We start from the raw sequence: 21,481 nt of genomic DNA, 5'->3' as shown, positions 1-21,481 counted from the left end.
AGAGCTGCAGTAGATTCATCTTAATGTTGTGTAGAGGGAAGCAGAATCATTCTGAAGTGTTTTAATCTCGACAACATGAACATCATTCAGCTTCAGCTCTGTGAGTTTTATATAACAATATTTACATGCACTTTACAAACTTAAACTAAATTGTTTTATCATAAATCATAAATTGTTATATATTTTAGGTTTTAATTGGGTAATATTGAATATGATGCATGTTTGTTTATTTATTTGTATCTTATAGATGTATTCATCTGTTGTCGAGCAGCAGTATCAGATCAACTCACTGATTTGGGATCAAATGTGACCATAAACTGTGATCTTGATGAAAATGAGGTTTATTGGATTTTACTGAAAACACCAGATCCTCCAACAGTGATTCTACGATCAACCTCAAATCCAACATCACCTGTATACTTAAATAAAACATTCAGAAAGAAATATTCACTGCAATTTGAACGCCGTCTGGTTATTAATAATGTAACCGCTGATGAATTAGGAGTTTATTACTGTATGAACACAGACACACCTCCAAAACTCAGCAACAGCACCAGACTGCACTTCACCGGTGAGTTCATTAACTCCTCTATTGATCAGAACATATTGATGATTAGTGTGAATAATTACATTTGTTATGAACAACATAATTTTGCACACACAGAGATGAATATGATTGTGATGAATTAGACATATCAGGCAGATCCATTTGCAACAATTTAATAGACTGATTCAAGCAAACATAAAGCGTTTCAGAAAAGGTGAACACAAGGCAGATAAACTTGAAAGGTCCAGTCTGGAGCCCAGGGCGGTGGATAAACTCAGGGTCGAAGTCAGGCTTGATTCAGGACGGGCAGCAGACGGCAGGAAAGCCGGAGACAGGCTAGGTTCAGGGCGGGTGGCGAGAGTCAGAGTCCGGGAACAGGCACAGATCGCTAGTCAGGTTGCAGACAGTCAGAATGGTTAGAAACAGGCTTGAATCTGTAACACAGACAATCAGAGATAACTAGAGAAGGCTCAGCCATGCAACACGGGGTGAAACAATACTTCGCACAGGATGCTGAGTTAATGAGGCAGATATAGCCTAGGGACAAGAGTTCATACAGAACAGGTGGAATGCAATCAGAGCATATCTATATGCTCTATACAACATATATGTTTACTGTTTGTTTTATTATTTATATATAATATGTTGATGCTTTGGCAACTTTGTGTTACACAGTCATGCTAATAAAGCTAATTTGAATATCCATACTGAGCTGAAGTATGAGACACTTAGTACTCAGGAGAGAGAGCCCGGGACTGAGAGTGCAGGGAATCACCAGGGCAGGATGCCGTAACAATGATATAAATATTAAAGTCAGTCAGTTATTATTGTAACTTTGGACACTTTCATTACAGAATCAACTCAACTAACCGAATGTCACAATCATACAGTGGTGGAGTTTATTGATCAGAATCAGAAACAATGTCAGATTATTGTCATCATATTTGGACTGATGAATGGGCTTCTGCTCATTGTGCTGTTTGGTGAGTTATTCTTTAATTAAAAACTTAATTAGCAAATGAAATATGCTGTAGTCTGAAAATATCAATATGATGCTCTTCTCGGGCATGTGAAGTTTCATATCTTTACCACTTAAAACAGAATAATCTTCCCTTGAGTAAATATTCAATCTGAATCTCTCATTTTTTAGTTTTTGCTGTTGGAAAAACAGAACGGTTGGAAAAATATGATCCTGATCTACTTCAGACACGAGTTATATATCAGCCTCATAACGCAAACCGACTAACATCAGAATAAGGTAAAATGTGAAACCATCAATAATAGTTTTAGTAAAATTCATTACTGTTAGTTTCGATATTCTTGCTGAGCTGTTATTCGAAGAAATCATAGAGCCTTTTGTTTGGATTATTGTTAATATTAATAAAAAGCTAATGTTATTTTCTTTGTTGCTCTTTCAGTTCACGGAGGTGGATGATATTAAGCAAGCGACAGCATCTGTGTTTGATTATATAACATGTTCTAAAAAAAAGCATGTGCTTAATATATACTTAATGTCAAGAATAAATGTTTTGACATTTTTACTAAAATAAAAAATTATTTAGAAATATATTACACCCCTTTTTGACTACAAAAAACTTTTGAACATTTTTTTGGTTTGGAAAAAGGCTCATTAAACATGGTGCTTTAGTTATTAATACACATTGAAGTGTAGTTATTGTAATTTAAGTCTTTGTGTGTTTTTTGGCAAGATGCGTTTTCACTTGAGCTTGACAAAGTACATTACAAACCTTTTCTGTCCTGGATTCCCGGCATGGCTAACTAGTATTACTACGGCTAATGCCCATTTATTATTATTATTAATAATATTCATGGTTCTTGTCAAAAGTATAATATTTTCTTAAATATAATCTAAAAATATTCTCATGATTAAAATAAAATAAAATATGTAAGAATCTGATATATAACATTATATGTACATTTTATTTTACATGTATATGTTATATAGAAATATATTTGATATATTTGTTAAATATATATCATTGTATTCAGCGCACAAAAAAAGGGCCTACCGGCTGCAGAGTGGAGAAACTCAGCTGAGGTTCTAAACCAAAACCACAAATATGTTCCACTGGTTGGTTCTCTCACCTTTGTCTAGAGTAGATGTTTGACTGAACCAAGTTTCGATACCTTTATACGTTTATGTATCTCAATTCTCACAGTTTTCTTAACCTCAAGTGGAGACAGCAGCATTGCCGTACCCGTACATTGTAACGCTTCTGTAGTTCATACTATCTAGATCTACACATTTCATATCAGAGCTTTAGACATCATGTAAAGCACCTTCACACAGTTTATATTGATGTGAATGTTCAACAGTTAAAGCAGCTTCACATGAATCTAGGGTCATTCTGTCAATTCACAGAGGAAGACTAAATGTGTTTGCATCAGGGTTATCATAGTAAAGGGACACTATGTAGCTTTTTTTGTTCAGAATTAACTAAATGTAAAAAATGTGTCAATACATCATCAATCCTTCTTCCAAAACCTATTTTTGTCTTACCCTGATTCCCTATGGATTGCAGTGTTTAGATTATATAATTAGACCCGCGATGGTTTTTGTGGGAAATTGCGTACATTCGCCTGCGTGTGTCTTGTGATATCCTAGCGAAAAGTTGTTCCCCATTTGGGCCATATTTATGGAGGCAATCTCCATTTTTTACTTTGGTCTGGTATTCTGTCACGGACGGTTTAGCCCATATGATGATGATGATGAAAGATTTCAAACAGGTTCCAAACAGGTTTCCATGAAAACGAAAACAAAACAGGCCGTATGCGTGACACTTGTACTGCTTGAAAATTCATTGCAATTTACTCAAGGTTCAGGGGCATAGAGTCTCATGTGTTTTCTAATTTCACAGAAAGAATCTGTAAAATATTACTTGATATTGTATGTAAAATTACACATTACTCTGTAAAAATACGAGTTTACGATAAAATGTATGTAAAACCGAAATACAAGCAATTACCGGTAAATATAATAGTGAACCTTTAAATTATACAGCAAATATCTGTAAAATAACAGGCATTTCATTGTATAATGATGACAAAACAGTAAAATTCTGTAAACAAAAATACAGACCATTACCAGTAAAATTTTAAAAAAAATTAACAGTGTGCGCTCTGCAAGAATTTCAGCTCATTTTAGAAAGGTGAACACAACAGATGCATTATTTCATCCACACAATTTATTCGGTCTTGAAAATAAGAGATAATCCACATACAATGAATCACAATGTCTCTGCCTTGTCTGAGAATATTGCAGTAAATTACACAGTAGAAGCATGTTTACATTCTAATGAAGCTTTAATAACATATTATAACCTAGATCCCAAAGGATCAGACTGGAGTAGAGAAGATGATGCAAGGTAAAGGTTACAAATAAAGACATATTCTACTAATTTTGTGAAAAACAGCACTGACATCAGTATTATAGCAGATCTCAACCCAGAGCTCCATGTTGATCTGTTTTATCTTGTGCACACTGCCTACGCACAGAAATAAATAAAGTTATTTGTGTTGTAAATAATGCAATTCTAATGTTAACAAACATAAAATAGTAAGTAAAAGTTACTTTAAAAAAAGTCCTATAAGTTCCTCAACAACTAGTAATTAATTCAGATCTGGTAAGAAAATGTTTTTATTTTGAAATAAAAATTGCTAAAAGTGAGATTCTTGAGATTCCCCTCAGAACTGTGGCAGAAGGTCTTTATCATTTAATAAATAATTAGTATAATTCATGGAGTTATTATTTAATAATTCCACGGATTTTAAACATTATAAATTATTCAGGATAACAGTGAAAGCATTTAAATCTGAATTCATAGTCTGTTAAAAAAGCAGGTTAAATATTTAGTACATTACAGTTTAATTTATTATTATCTGTTATTAACCAGTCATTTTTATCATCCAGAATGCTAAACTCATCTGTAAATATGGTACAATTTAGCAGTAAATGTTCTTGAAGGTGCTTTACCCATCTTACTGGTAAAACTTGAACTCACTATAAGTCTATATCAATCAAAATACTATCACATAGAATAAACTGCACAAGCAATTCAAGATGGTAATACGAAATGCTAATGCTAATTGATAAAAACCTAAATCAAAACACTTCTAAATACAGTTAAAGCTATTTTCCTGCATATAAACCTGTTAATCATTGATTGATCAATCCATTTTTAATGTGTTAATGATGTGTTAATGACATAGGTGTGTAATGTGTTAACGCAAGCGGCCTGCCTGATGTTTGGCTATTGGGGGCATCGAGTCTGTGTTCACGCCTTCCCCAGAACCTTTTGTGGAGTGGTTGTTGCAAGGTTTCAAAAATGTATAAAAGGTGTGTTAATTTCTGAAGATAATCATGATAATCATAAAATTGTATTGGTTGTAGAGCTTATTTTTCTGCAATAAGACAATGGGAAAATCCTATTGGCTTTTTTTTCCCCTATTGGCATTTTGTCGAGGGAACCAGGGAGATGCAAACTTCAGGGTTAAACTATTAAAAATATGTCATCAATTCAGCACTTTATGAGTGAGAGGATCTCTCTGATGAATAGTAAAACACAGCGGTTCAACATGGCAAAATACACTCACCTAAAGGATTATTAGGAACACCATACTAATACTGTGTTTGACCCCCTTTTGCCTTCAGAGCTGCCTTAATTCTATGTGGCATTGATTCAACAAGGTGCTGAAAACATTCTTTAGAAATGTTGGCCGATATTGATAGGATAGCATTTAACAGTTGATGGAGATTTGTGGGATGCACATCCAGGGCACGAAGCTACCGTTCCACCACATCCCAAAGATGCTCTATTGCAGTGTTTCCCAAACCTGTCCTGAAGCACCCCCAACACTGCATGTTTTCTTTGTCTCCCTAATCAAACACACCTGATTCAACTCATCAGCTGAAGCACTTGGGGGTGCTTCAGGACAGGTTTGGGAAACACTGCTCTATTGGGTTAAGATCTGGTGACTGTGGGGGCCATTTTAGTACAGTGAACTCATTGTTCAAGAAACCAATTTGAAATGATTCGAGCTTTTTGACATGGTGCGTTATCCTGCTGGAAGTAGCCATCAGAGGATGGGTACATGGTGGCCATAAAGGGATGGACATGGTCAGAAACAATGCTCAGGTAGGCCGTGGCATTTAAACGATGCCCAATTGGCACTAAGGGGCCTAAAGTGTGCCAAGAAACCATCCTCCACACCATTACACCACCACCACCACCAGCCTGCACAGTGGTAACAAGGCATGATGGATCCATGTTCTCATTCTGTTTACGCCAAATTCTGACTCTACCATCTGAATGTCTCAACAGAAATCGAGACTCATCAGACCAGGCAACATTTTTCCAGTCTTCAACTGTCCAATTTTGGTGAGCTCTTGCAAATTGTAGCCTCTTTTTCCTATTTGTAGTGGAGATGAGTGGTACCCGGTGGGGTCTTTTTTGCTGTTGTAGCCCATCCGCCTCAAGGTTGTGTCACAGGTCGGGGCGGCTAGACGGGCTACACCACCCCTCAGAACCAGTACCACCCTTGGGGAGTCGGACAGAGGCCAGGCAAGGAGGACAGACAACAAGACTTTGTAAGTGAATAATAATTTATTTAATATAAAATGAGATAAAAGATTTAGAGGTAGAGTCTTCTGCACAGGATCGTTCCGTCCAAGGACAATCCTGATGTGCGTTTCGGGTATGTCCACCTCTTCTTCCCCAGATGGCAGACAGAGAACTCACGACTGAGAAGCTTTGCTGCCGAGCAGACAGGTGAGTGTACAGGTAACGTAATCCTCCTTTTCACGGTGTCAGACAGAGAACTTATGGCTGGGGAGCTTCGCTGCCAAGCAGCCAGGTGAGGGTTCAAGCACGTACTCCTCTTCTCCACAGGTGGCAGACAGAGAACTTGCGGCTGGGGAGCTTCGCTGCAAAGCAGACAGGTGAGTATACGGCACGTAATCCTCTTCTTCATAGATGACAGACAGAGAATTGACGGCTGGGGAGCTTCAGGCCATGGGGTTTCGCTGCCAAGCAGCCAGGTGAGCGTTCAGGCACGTACTCTTCTCCACAGGTGACAGGCAGAGAACTTACGGCTGGGGAGCTTCGCTGCCAAGCAGCCAGTTGAATGTTCAGGCACGTACTCCTCTCCTCCACAGGCGGCAGACAGAGAACTTACGGCTGGGGAGCTTCGCTGCCAAGCAGCCAGTTGAGTGTTTAGGCACATACTCTTCTCCACTGGGGACAGGCAGAGAACTTACGGCTGGGGAGCTTCGCTGCCAAGCAGCCAGTTGAATGTTCAGGCACGTACTCCTCTCCTCCACAGGCGGCAGACAGAGAACTTACAGCTGGGGAGCTTCGCTGCCAAGCAGCCAGTTGAGTGTTTAGGCACGTACTCCTCTCCTCCACAGGTGGCAGACAGAGAACTTACGGCTGGGGAGCTTCACTGCAAAGCAGACAGGTGAGTATACGGCACGTAATCCTCTTCTTCATAGATGACAGACAGAGAACTTACGGCTGGGGGGCTTCACTGCAAAGCAGACAGGTGAGTATACGGCCCGTAATCCTCTTCTTCATAGATGACAGACAGGGAACTTACGGCTGGGGAGCTTCGCTGCAAAGCGGACAGGTGAGTATACGGCACGTAATCCTCTTCTTCATAGATGACAGACAGAGAACTTACGGCTGGGGAGCTTCGCTGCAAAGCGGACAGGTGAGTATACGGCACGTAATCCTCTTCTTCATAGATGACAGACAGAGAACTTACGGCTGGGGAGCTTCGCTGCCAAGCAGCCAGGTGAGTGTTCAAGCACGTACTCCTCTTCTCCACAGGTGGCAGACAGAGAACTTACGGCTGGGGAGCTTCACTGCAAAGCAGACAGGTGAGTATACGGCACGTAATCCTCTTCTTCATAGATGACAGACAGAGAAGTTACGGCTGGGGAGCTTCACTGCAAAGCAGACAGGTGAGTATACGGCACGTAATCCTCTTCTTCATAGATGACAGACAGAGAACTTACGGCTGGGGAGCTTCGCTGCAAAGCAGACAGGGGAGTATACGGCACGTAATCCTCTTCTCAATAGGCTGTCAGAAAATACACTCAACATCTGTAAAGTACAACAGTGTTAGCCTCCTCTTAAGTATTTAGGACGTGACAGAAACCTCAGGTAAACAATGGACATCCAGCGGGTTTAAGTTCATACTTCACACATCCAAACAGTGCATCACGTCACTTCATCTCAGCACTCAGTGGGAAATACACACATAGAGGGCCGTCGCCCATTTTCTGACCTGGCATTCGCATCAAAGAGTCCCGTAGATACAAGAGGAGGATAGAGATTGTTTTGAACTACTCACAGTCTCTCATAAGCGATCTCATCGTCCCGTGATTCCCACGTTCCAGTTGCGTCGTTGTGCTCTTTCTCCCGAACTCACGGTGCCACGCCTGTTTGTTGGCCCCCACTTCCTCTGCTCCAATGTTCACGCTTCCTCCGATATCACGGCCCCCAAAAACAACACCACCCTCCAGTCTGTACTCTCTCCTCTTATCCTCCCCCTAAGGGCAACGTGTCCCAATCGCGGAGCTTCACTCCTTTTCCGCGCAGCTGTCGGCGATCCCGATTAATTACCCCATTCGCGGGATTTTTCCGCTAACCCGGAACTAACCCGGTGTTCCATTGTTATGAGTCCGGCGGGAGGCAATCGCGGCGAACATTAGTTCCGCCTTGCACGGAGACAAAAGATGAAATTGTCACCGCGTGACAGTTGTGCGTGTTGTGGCTTCACAAATGCTTTGCTGCATACCTCGGTTGTAACGAGTGGTTATTTCAGTCAAAGTTGCTCTTCTATCAGCTTGAAACAGTCGGCCCATTCTCCTCTTACCTCTAGCATCAACAAGGCATTTTCGCCCACAGGACTGCCGCATACTGGATGTTTTTCCCTTTTCACACCATTCTTTGTAAACCATAGAAATGGTGTGCGTGAAAATCCCAGTAACTGAGCAGATTGTGAAATACTCAGACCGGCCCGTCTGGCACCAACAACCATGCCACGCTCAAAATTGCTTAAATCACCTTTCTTTCCCATTCTGACATTCAGTTTGGAGTTCAGGAGATTGTCTTGACCAGGACCACACCTCTAAATGCATTGAAGCAACTGCCATGTGATTGGTTGATTTAGATAATTGCATTAATGAGAAATTGAACAGGTGCTCCTAATCCTTTAGGTGAGTGTATATTGAGAAACACTTTTTTATAGAAAACTACGTTTACAGTCTTCATCTTGTCAGATTACTCTTCACTATTTATTTTGATTTAAATTAGAAGCAAACTGTCACCGTTTATGAATTGGCTTAGTCTTGTGTGTTGTGTATGTGTGTGGGCGGAGTCGCTGATCACTACCGCTGATCTATTACCAGCCGCGCCAGCTGCAGCTAATCAGCGAACCCTATTTTAGTCCCTCTGTTTTCACCTCGTCTTTGTCAGAGCGTTGTGGATGTTCCCCGTGATCCTGCCTGTCTTTAGTTCCCGTGTTTCCTGCCTGTCTTCAGTTCCTGTGTTTCCTGCCTGTCTCCAGTTCCTGTGTGTTTGTTCGTTCCTGCACTTCTGCCCTTCTCACCATCCATTTCCGGTTCTCCAGTGTCCGATCCATTTCCCGGTTTCTTGGACTGTTCATCATCATCATCATCATTATCACCATCTTCGTGATCATCTCCGTTGTCATCGGGTCTGCCCTCAGCGTCCCTGTGCTACCAAGTGCCTCCATACCGGACCACTTACTCACCATCTACCAACCCACTAATAAATATATACTTTTACTTGCTATTGAATCCTCTGATTATTTATCCTAACAGAATGCTCTGACCTGAAGCCCCAGGGTTCCGTTCTCGGCCCTACTCTTTTTTTTTCCATTTATATGCTCCCCTTGGGCCACATCCTCAGCAGGCATGGAGTTGCTTTCCATTGCTATGCTGATGACACTCAGCTCAGGTCAGGTTAGACCCCACATTCTCTGCACCATCACTCTCCACCCTCACTCTCCACCCTAAATGCCTGCCTGGAGGAGACAAGGGCATGGATGACTGATAATTTCCTACAGTTAAACAGCTCCAAAACTGAAGGTCTCCTCATTGGGACCCCACATCAACTCCGATCTTCCCCCCTGACCGTCTACTCATTTGCTGGCCATGACATTCCTTTGACATCCTCTATAACAAACTTGGGGGTTCGATTTGACCCCCACCTATCATTTAATACTCACATCCAACATACCTGTAAAACTGAATTTTTTCATCTCCGGAACATTTCCAAACTCCGCCCCTCCCTCTCTTTTCTGATGCAGAGATGCTGGTGCATGCCTTTGTCTCCTTCAGGCTCGACTACTGTAATTTACTCCTCATTGGGATCCCTGGCAGGAGCCTGCAGAGATTGCAGTACATTCAGAACTGCGCTGCCAGAGTCCTGATGGGGGTACGCAAATTTGAGCACATCACACCCATCCTCCATAAACTTCACTGGCGTTCGTTCACTGTTAGATTCAGGATTGATTACAAGATCTGTCTCCTGACCAGGGGCGTCGTCAGCCGATTTTGCCGGGGCTTCAGCCCCGAATGTTTTGAGTGCAGCCCCGAATGTATTTTGAAAAGTCGACTGACAAATATGAAACCGGACAATAGCCTTTGTCAACCCCCGAAATCATACGTTGCCTCATTTCATTGTGCTTTGGCTTTGCTGCAGTCTCTGACTGATGATTGTTGAAATATGTGTCTCTCACACAGAGACGCACCACTCGAGTGATTTCAGCCTATCCTAGAATATCTCCAGGATCTGCGCGCAACAGCAAACAATCTCACAATAGGCTTATTAAAAAATATATATATATATAAATAACGCAGTCAGCACTGCCGCACAGTCCTCTGTCAGACCAGATGTTGTCAGGCTATATGTCAGTAAAACTCAGAAAAACTAACTTTCCTCTCGTGTCAGCCGTGTGCTCGCGGCGCACTCTTCAATATCACGCGCAAATGCGGCGGGCCCTGTATCACGCAAAAGAAACTACGAGCATGTACCGTCGTGCTCTGTCGTCAGTTAAGTATTGAAATAACCAAAAGGGAGATTAAAGCTGCGTCAAAACTCCTGTCGGGGCTTTTGTATTCCTTTGTAGGCTACATAAATGTTACACATTTTGGCTAATTTTTCATTAATATTCTAACATTTTATCAATATTGCAAACAAAGTCATCAAAACTTAGCTACTTAATTGTGCCATAATCTTTTTTAATTTTGTGACCAAAAATGTGAAAAATACACCTAGCCTAAATGATCGTTCATGACATTCTTTTAAGTGTAACCCAATTTGTCTAGATCTGTAATATTATTTCCTTTGTATAATGAGCTTGTCTTTGTTTTAAATTATTTTGTATTTTTATTGTTAACTGCTGCGCAGTCATGTGATTTAGTCAGCTTGATTAACATTATTACAATGTATTCCTAATTTAACACAGATGTTCTTTGCTAATTACAGAAACTATAAGCACAATTCATAAGTATAAATATATATTTATAAAATTTATAAGTATATATATTTGTATGGTCCTCGAATGTGTTCGAATTTTTCACCAGTATCAGCCTTTTCACCGTTTGTATCACTCCGCTTGTCTGTGTTTGCCCAACTTGCATCATTAAGCCAGTAGGTGGCGACAAGTGACTGTCTTTATGAGTGAACAATTGAACTTTAATTGAACTGATTAGTGCCAAAAACATTGATTAACTTAAGAAAGAAACAAGTTGCTGAAACCAATCTTTAATGCTAATATATAAATTGCTCATTTGCCTCTGGGCACAAAAAGATTGCACTGGTGTTTGATTGAAATGTAACATCTATGCAAAATAATCCTTGAAAGATTTCTCATTTAAGGCCATTCCTGTTTGGAATATGTGATTGTGTATTGTCAACAATAAGCAGAAACCTTCTGCATTTCCAAGTGTGGATCATTCATTTCAACATTTATCCTCATTCTCATATTTAAGAATCTGTTATCTGCTTGACAAATCATTTATGCTACTGCCTACTGACATGCTTTTAAAGCTATTGTCATCCAATTTTTTTGACCTTCAAGCACCTTAAAAATGCACACATAGGTCTGAGAAATCCAAATTTTCTCGGGGGAGTATGCCCCCGAATCCCCGTAACTACCTCACATTTGAATGTGCGTGACTGTGTGGTAATGTGGGCTGGTGTGATTACAGTGCCAGGGACGGATTTTTTTAACCAGTCTGCCCCCTGCATATAGGCCTGCAATATACATTATTCTCTGTATCGAATCATGTTATCTTATTACCCACCCCAGCCCCTGATGTTTCGGGTTCAGCCCCTGATGTTTTTAAAACCTAGAAACGCCCCTGCTCCTGACCTATCAGTGTGTCTACGGTAGAGCACCATTGTACCTCAAAGAACTCATCACTATGCATAACCCACCCCGACATCTCCGATCTTCTGACAGCCACAAACTGCAGCTTCCTAAGGTCAAACTCCGTACTATGGGAGATAGAGCCTTCCAGGTAGCTGCGCCTCGACTGTGGAATACCCTCCCCAATCACGTGAGGGCGCCACAGTCTATAGAGGTTTTTAAAAATAAACTAAAGACCTACTTATTTTGAACTGCTTTTTCTTAATATATATCTTGCTCTTGCTGTCATTGACTGTTTTTATTTATTTTTATTGTTTTTACCTATGCACTTGTTGTCATGATTCTGCCATCATGTCCTTGATATTTTCCTAGTCTTGTGGCAGGATCATGACAGACCCATGTTTTGTGTACAAGCGCATGGTCTGTTGTTTGGGCCATGTGCTTGTGTTGTCTCGTTATGTAACTCCGCCCCCTTGTTACCCTCGTCTTGTCATTATTGTCTAGTCAGTTTCACCTGTCCTCGTCATTAGTGTTCCCTATTTAATCCCCTTGTGTTTGCTGTCTTGTGCCGGTTCATTTGTTTGATGTTGTTTCATACCTTGCAATCACCTGTGTGAGTGTCCTGTAAGAGTTTTGTCCAAGAGCTGTTTAGTCTTGTATCTGCTGTGAGTTTATTGTCTAGTTTACTGTTCTGTCTTAGTCTAGTGTTGTTAGTCTTTATTTTCCCTACCAGTGTTTGCCCCCTCGTGGGTTTTGTTTTCTGTTTTCTGTTAATAATAAACTTTGTGTCACTGCATCCTGTCTGCGCCTGGGTTCACCTTCCACCTCATAACACTTGTAGCACTCTGAGATATGTTCTTCATATGTAAAGTGCATTACAAAATAAAACTCATCATTATTAAGGTAAAGAAATGAAAAAATATACATTTTGAAAATTATAATACCAACTGATTTGTTTTGGTATAACATATCTAGTTGTGTGGCTACAATGATACTTTATAATAATTCTTTACAAGAAATATACGGCTTAAAACTAATGATCAGAAAGTAAATTTAATTTTTTACTACTAAAAAAATATTTTGTATTGCATTTGGCTAAAATGTGAATTTGGCTAAAGATATACTAATTCTGATCATTTGATTTAAAATGGTGGGTATTTATTTGGATAACATTTGCTTAAAATTGGAAACCTTGTAACTTATAATGGCAGTAATGTGTTTATCTGAGTTAAATGTGAATAAATTTGTTTATTTAATTTGGCTGTCAACTCAGATAATAAATTGTACTTATCTCTTTTTTGAGGTTTTTCACTGTTTACTGCCCACCAAAGAATGGTTAATAAAAGACAAACAACTGATCCCATGGCTGTTTATTGAGTGAAATCCAGTTAAGATCTTCATGTGGAGGGACTGTCCTTTTCAAGTGGGGAACTGCACAAGAAATAAATCGCACCTTGACAGTTACGATGTTTGGTGTCCAAGAATCCTTCATCCTGGAGCCAACAACTTTCTATGGTTGAGTACGCACACAACTCATTACCAGTGTCATCCATGGGCCTATCTCCGTTTGAGTGTAGTCTAAGGTACCAGCCACCGATTTTTTCTGGAATCCGAAGTCGCGGTCCCCTCCGCTCACGCCTTCGTCCAGAGGTGCCATCGCACGTGGACCAGAGCCTGTGAGACTCTGCTCTGGGGCTAAGACCGATAGCCACAGGTCAAGGCCTCCCGTATATGTCGTGGGTCAAAAAGTGTGGCTTTCAACCAAGAACATTCCGCTCCTCTCCGTGTCTAATAAGTTAGCTCCCAAATTCATCGGCCCGTTCACTGTCACCAAGATCTTTAGTCCGGTCGCAGTCCGACTTAAACTCCCTCCGGCGTACAGGAGAGTACATTCCGTTTTTCATGTCTCCAAATTAAAACCTGTATTTCATTCTCACCTTAATCCGCTGGCCCCGGTTCCCCCACCGCCGCGACTTATAGACGGGGAACCCACGTTTTCGGTCAATTGTATTCTGGACTCGAGACGGAGGGGACTCGGATTTCAGTACCTGGTGGACTGGGAGGGTTACGGTCCGGAGGAGAGAAGTTGGGTTCCTGCTAGGGACATACTGGATCACTCCCTGATTGATGATTACAATCGACAGGTAAGTTCTTCTGGGAGCGCAAGGAGGCGCTCCTAGGGGAGGGGTACTGTCACGGTTTATGAATTCGCTGTCTCCTTTCTCATCTAGTGTGTTGTGTATGTGTGTGGGCGGAGTCGCTGATCAGTACCGCTGATCTATTACCACCCGCATCTGATCAGCGCGCCAGCTGCAGCTGATCATCGAACCCTATTTTAGTCCCTCTGTTTTCACCTTGTCTTTGTTAGAGCGTTGTGGATGTTCCCCATGATCCTGCCTGTCTCCAGTTCCTGTGTGTTCATTCGTTCCTGCATTTCTGCCCTTCTCACCATCCATTTCCGGTTCTCCAGTCTTCGATCCATTTCCCGGTTTCTTGGACTGTTCATCATCATCATCATCATCATCATCATCATCATTATCACCATCTTCGCGATCATCTCCGTTGTCAGCGGGTCTGCCCTCAGCGTCCCTGTGCCAAGTGCCTCCATTCCGGACCACTTACTCACCATCTACCAACCCACTAATAAATATATACTTTTACTTGCTATTGAATCCTCTGATTATTTATCCTAACACAAGCTACTGAATACACCTTTAATGAAACACACGTCAAGTTCATCAAGATCAAACAAGCTCAAATACCTAATGAAAACAGTGGTTATAAAGGCACAAAATAGGTTTTTATTAATAAAGTGATAATGGGGCATCAGATGTTGTGGTCAGAGTTTTTGACTCCCTCCGCTCGATGTGGAAGGTTTTTTGTCTTCCTGTGTTTTCTTCAGAGCTGCAGTAGATTCATCTTAATGTTGTGTAGAGGGAAGCAGAATCATTCTGAAGTGTTTTAATCTCGACAACATGAACATCATTCAGCTTCAGCTCTGTGAGTTTTATATAACAATATATTTACATGCACTTTACAAACTTAAACTAAATTGTTTTATCATAAGTCATAAATTGTTATATATTTTACAGTGGTTTTAATTGGGTAATATTGAATATGATGCACATTTATTATTTATTTGTATCGTATAGATGTATTAATCTGTTGTCGAGCTGCAGTGTCAGATCAACTCACTGATTTGGGATCAAATGTGACCATAAACTGTGATCTTGATGAAAATGAGGTTTATTGGATTTTACTGAAAACACCAGATCCTCCAACAGTGATTCTACGGTCATTCCCAACACCAATATCACCTTTTTACTCAAATAAAACATTCAGAAAGAAATATTCACTGCAATTTGAACGCCGTCTGGTTATTAATAATGTAACCGCTGATGAATTAGGAGTTTATTACTGTATGAACACAGACACACCTCCAAAACTCAGCAACAGCACCAGACTGCACTTCACCGGTGAGTTCATTAACTCCTCTATTGATCAGAGCATATTGATGAGTAGTGTGAATAATTACATTTGTTATGTACTACTTCAGGATTTTTACACACTCATGAACAACATAGTTTTGCACACACAGAGATGAATATGATAAAAATATTAAAGTCAGTCAGTTATTACTGTAACTTTGGACACTTTCATTACAGAATCAACTCAACTAACCGAATGTCACAATCATACAGTGGTGGAGTTTATTGATCAGAATCAGAAACAATGTCAGATTATTATCATCATATCTGGACTGATGAACGGGCTTCTGCTCATTGTGCTGTTTGGTGAGTTATTCTTTAATTAAAAACTTAATTAGCAAATGAAATATGCTGTAGTCTTAAAACATCAATATGATGCTCTTCTCTGGCATGTGAAGTTTCATATCTTTACCACTTAAAACAGAATAATCTTCCCTTGACTAAATATTAAATCTGAATTCCTTGTCTCATTTTTAGTTTTTGCTGTTGGAAAAACAGAACGGTTGGAAAAATATGATCCTGATCTACTTCAGACACGAGTTATATATCAGCCTCATAACCCAAACCGACTAACTTCACAATAAGGTAAAATGTGAAACCATCAATAATAGTTTTAGTAAAATTCATTACTGTTAGTTTCGATATTCTTGCTGAGCTGTTATTCGAAGAGATCATAGAGCCTTTTGTTTGGATTATTGCTAATATTAATAAAAAGCTAATGTTGTTTTCTTTGTTGCTCTTTAAAGGTGCAATGTGTAACATTTTTGAGTATCTATTAACAGAAATGCAATATGACATCCATAACTATGTGTTCAGTGGTGTATAAAGAACTTACTTAATAAACCGTAATGTTTTTATTACCTTAGAATGAGGCATTTATATCTACATAGGCGCGGGAATCCCCTTCTATGAAGGTCGCCATATTGTGACGTCATGTTTCTACCGTAGCCGACAGCGAACAAACAGCGTTACAGAGCGCGTTTCGTCACTACATTGAAAAAGAAGCCGCAGGAAGCTAGAAGAAGCTAGTCATAAACACCGTGAGTAGTGACTTTTCCCTTGTCAGTGGTGTAAATATGTAGTTGGATTGTTTCATGTAACTTAACACAGCGAGGGAGAAGAATTATGGCTTTGCTATGTGGGGATAAATGTGCTGGTTAAGTTCGTGAGACAGCTGATTAGTAGGCTACTCTTGTCATTGACCGTAAAACAGTTACAGGAATCACCAACCCGTCGATCTTGGAAGCATTTTAAGTCGATCGAGTTTCCAAAATCAGAGAAAAAAGCCTTTGTGTGTAGTAAATGGTGTCTAGGGGATGCGGAGGCGCGCGCGCTGTCACAATCACGTCATTTTTGCCGCACGCACCTTTGGGCTCATGCCGACGCGTCGAGTTTAAACAAGGCTCAGCCACAGTAACAGCTCATATTAGCCAGCTAAACTTTTACTACCCTGTTAGAAAAAATATATTGTTGCATAGTTTCATGTGGTTCTTCTCCCTCGCTGTATTATGGGTTTGCTGTGTGGGGAGAATGTGCTGGTTACGTTCGTGAGACAATCAGCTGATTACTATTATTATATTATGTAAGGTGCATTATTGTGTAATATTTCTGAGGATCTATTGACAGAAATGCAATATAAAATCCATAACTATGTTTTCAGTGGTGTATAAAGACCTTACTTAATGAACCGTTATGTTTTTATTACCTTAGAATGAGACATTTATATCTACATAGACGCGGGAATCCCCTTCTATGAAGGTCTGAAGGTATGTTTCTACCGTAGCCGAAAGAGAACAAACAGCGCTAAAGAAACCTCATTGCTTGATTTACTACTCTCTGCTGCTGACTCAGACTCAGACGACGACATATTTTGTCTTACGTCGGCCACCGTAGCTTCTCATTCGAGTTTTAAAACCGAGGGATAGGCCGCGAGTGACTGCTGTTTGCAATTTGCAATTCTCACCACTAGATGCCGCTAAAAATCCCACACTGCACCTTTAAGTTCACGGAGGTGGATGATATTAAGCAAGCGACAGCATCTGTGTTTGATTATATAACATGTTCTTAAAATATCATGTGCTTTACTTCATGTCAAGAATAAATTATTTTACGTTGTAAAATTAGACGTGGAGACTGGTGCTAATTGTCACAATTTTTACTAAAATAAAAATTATTTAGAAATATATTACATGCCTTTTTGACTACAAAAAAAACAGGCAAAATTAATTCCCTGACTTTTCGAATCCTAATCTTGAAGTAGCCCTAGATAAAAAGGGTGCATTGTCCGGACTGATCTCTTCCATCTCTACCTCCTCTCTCTCCTTTATTAAACAGCAGTGGGAATCAGATCTTTGCCTTACATTTGAAGACAAGTCTTGGAACCAGATCCTGTCCCGTGTCCCTACATCTTCTATCTGTGAAACTGCACGACACAGCCTTATTCAATTAAAATGTATTCACTGTGTTTATTGGACAAAAGTGAGGCGTGTAAAAATGAAACAGGGTATTGATCCCCTTTGTGATCGTTGCCATCAGGCCCTGGCTGATTTAATACACGGTTTGGTTATGCCCAGGGATGTACTGGGACTGAAATTCAGCCCGGGACTTTAAGATGGAGAGGCCTTATACGCGAGTGCCCTAGGTGCACGAGCAGAAGGATTTTTTGCAGTTATTTTAATTCTAATAGTGTTTTTATGGTATAAAGAGAATCAGATTACACTGAAGACCTTCAAGAAATTTTAGGATGACACTTGCCTCTTCAGGTTGTATAAGCAAGTCACCACTGCACTGAACACAACCAGGTCAGCAAAACCTAATCTCGAACACATAAGTCACAGTATACTGCTAACTACCAGCATGTCGTGTACAGTCAGTCGGAGTGATAAAATAGTTACAAATACTAACAAATATACATATACAGACATACAGATTCCTTGCTTATAGAAGGATGTTGTCTGTGTGTGACGACAAACTGCAAACTGCTGTTTATAATATATCTATAAATATATAATATATGTAAGGGATAATGTATAGCGAGGCGGTTGTTATAGCGTTTGTATCAGCTGCCTCACTATACATTATCCCACTTATTACATGGCTACCTACCAAATAAATCAATAATTTCACACAAAATATTGATTTAAAAAGCAGTTTATTTATTTAAAAACGATTGTATTGCTTCCACTAAAGAAAATAGTCAAATAGTCATAGAAAATGGCTTGGTAGAATAGGAATTCTACCAAGCCACGTAATAAATGTCTATATTTAAATGCAAATATAAACAATTTCAGTGTATAATAAATCACTAATATATCCCTAATTGTGCACCTGTCCTGTCCATGCTGCTGGGTCCTTCTTCCTCATCTGCACCTCCGGCTGCCACAGCACTCTTTCCACTACGGAAAAGGTCTGTTAATTTGGCGCATTTAGCGGCCTCTTGTGCCAAAAATCTTTTCTTTTTAATTCTTATTTTTTTGCCCCACCCATTTCTTTCTCTTCTTTTCGCCATTTTTACCGTCCGTCTCTGTTGCATTGCATTCACACAAACCCGCCAAACATGACCAAAAGTAAACTCCTTTGATCGGCGCCTAGTTTGAGCCAATCGGATGTCAGGAAAAACGAGGATCAGTCCAAGTTGGGAGGGGGCCGCTCGTATCCCCCCTCAGATTGAAAGTATTGGTTTGGCCCGGTCTCAATCACACACACACCAAGGGGGTAATCCATCGACCGGATGTTGAAGCCCGCCGGGTGCCGCCATGTTGTAGCAGAACTTCACTTGTGTTAGCATTTCCATTGAATCCCATTCATTTTGGCGTCACTTTGACAGCGAATAACTTTACATCTGAGGCGTTTAAAGACTCCATGTGTCCATTATTTATTTCTAAAGAAACACGACAATGTATAAAGGGCTCCATTACCTTCTATGTTACATTATGGCCCCGTAGAAACAGATTTAGTAAAAATAAGCTAACGATTGCGTCATAACCACTCGACTCTCTGTCGCGCTGTACAGAAATTACCGTACAGACAGCAGGAGAAGCTCGCAGGCAATCGGGGGGACGTCCCGTCAAGGGAGAAGCCCATAGATAATGAGTCCATAAAAGCAACGGAATACTTGCTCCTGCTCACTCACGCCAAAGAACTCTTTGCTCAAGTTCCCCGTCTCTGCAAGATTAACGTTGGCAGTTTTCACGCACAGCTACTAGAAGATTCACGTCTGTCAGACAGGTTGCTCACGTCATCAAGCTTAGTTTGAGTCGGTTTGAGTCTGCGCGTCAGGAACGGAAGTGCTCAAAAATCGCTAAAAATGGGCTTCAACTGTCTCAACTGAGTTCCAATGAGATGGCTCTGTCCATTTCTTATACTGTCTATGACACACACACACAGCGTTCTGCTGCATCTGAGCGGCCGGTTAGGCCGGTCGCGTATCATAAAAAAAAAAAAAAAAAATGCTCTTTGACCACCGGCCGGTCTTCGGCCTGATATGGACCGGCCGTTCGGGATTGTTCCCGGTATTCCCGATGGCCAATCCGCCCCTGGTTATGCCCTTCTATAACGTCTGGCTATCGATTTTTAATTGCTTCTCCTCAGTGTCAAGGAAAAAGATTGTGCACTTTTTGGACTCTTTGGACTCACTTTTTGGACCCAAATGTCACTGGCCTACCCGGATATACTGTAAACGCTTTCGCTTTCCTAATTTAACTAACAAAATTCCGCATTCTCCTGTTATGGAAACAAAATTTTCCTCCATCTTTTGACGACTGGCTCCGAGATGCAATGAACTTTATTCATTTGGAAAAAATCAGGTGTAAGATTAAAGTCAACATTGGTATAATTTCAGAGACCTGGGACCCATTCATTGTCTTTTTTTCTGGATGTGCGAGTACTACCTCTACATCCTGTCAATCTAAACATTAAGATATCATGATCATGGCTCTAATCTGTTGGGACGTGTGATTTTCTGTTCATGTGTCTAAACACCTGGATGTGCTTAATATTTGTATGCTTAACATGCACTCTATAATTAGGCGTTTTCCCCCCTTTCTTTCTTTGTGTTTGGCGTTGTAGGTAGGACAGGGTGGAAATAATACACTTCACTGTTTTCTTGTATCATGTTATTGTAAAAGTCTCATAAACAGATTGAGCAAAAAAAAAAAAAAAAAATAGCCACATCAACTGTTCAAAAAGAACTTGATTATTATAGTGTCCACACATTTCAGGGAGAGAACATCTCAGATAATGGGCTGAAACTGTTTTACAAACTACACAAAATGTTTGAGTTAATAATGGTTTGATTTCAGTTCAACATTGACCCCGATGTGCTTTGTATGTCACAGCAACCCTAAAAACTTTTCACTTACAACCTCATCCTTTTTCTTACTTTGACATACCACTCAGCTAGGAAAAGCTTGGAAGGTTAAGAAACATAGTGGAAATAAAGTCTAAGCCTAATTTGTCACAATTCTGTGAGGATTCTAAAGGAACGGAATCAGGCAGTGTCGACAGATTCAGTTGTGGCAAATTTGTTGTTTCTGTCACTGAAACAAAGTGCTTAAGTTGTAAGTTTCTAATGTAACTGAAACTGGCTGTGGAGTTGTAAAAATTCTGCAAAGATTCTCAAGTAACCAAATGAACTTAAAGCAGTTTGGTGCGAGAATATTATTGATTAAAACATCCACTGCGCTCAGTCTCTCCACCCCTTCCCTCTGGCTCGGTTGGTACATGTTCAGTCCGATTGGCCCTGCGAACAACATATGGAGTAAGAAAGCATTGATACATCACTTTACAGGAAGTGGAGAGGGAAATGTACCCACCTGTCAGTGAGCATATCTACTGCACAGTACAATTAAATGCTGTAAAAAAAAAAGTGTTGAGGACCCAGCATTATTATTGAGTTTAATTAGTCCCATGTGTGGTTTACGTGCGGAAGATGCAGAAGTTACATTGCAAATGATCATGATTATGGTCAAATAAGATAAAATACGCATATAATATAACCAAATTACATTTATTTTCAAATTAA

The sequence above is a fragment of the Rhinichthys klamathensis genome, unplaced genomic scaffold (assembly GCF_029890125.1).
Source record: "Rhinichthys klamathensis goyatoka isolate OS25496 unplaced genomic scaffold, OSU_Roscu_1.1 h1tg000289l_1, whole genome shotgun sequence".
NCBI classification, from domain to species: domain Eukaryota; kingdom Metazoa; phylum Chordata; class Actinopteri; order Cypriniformes; family Leuciscidae; genus Rhinichthys; species Rhinichthys klamathensis.
Note: the sequence above shows the minus strand (reverse complement) of the source record.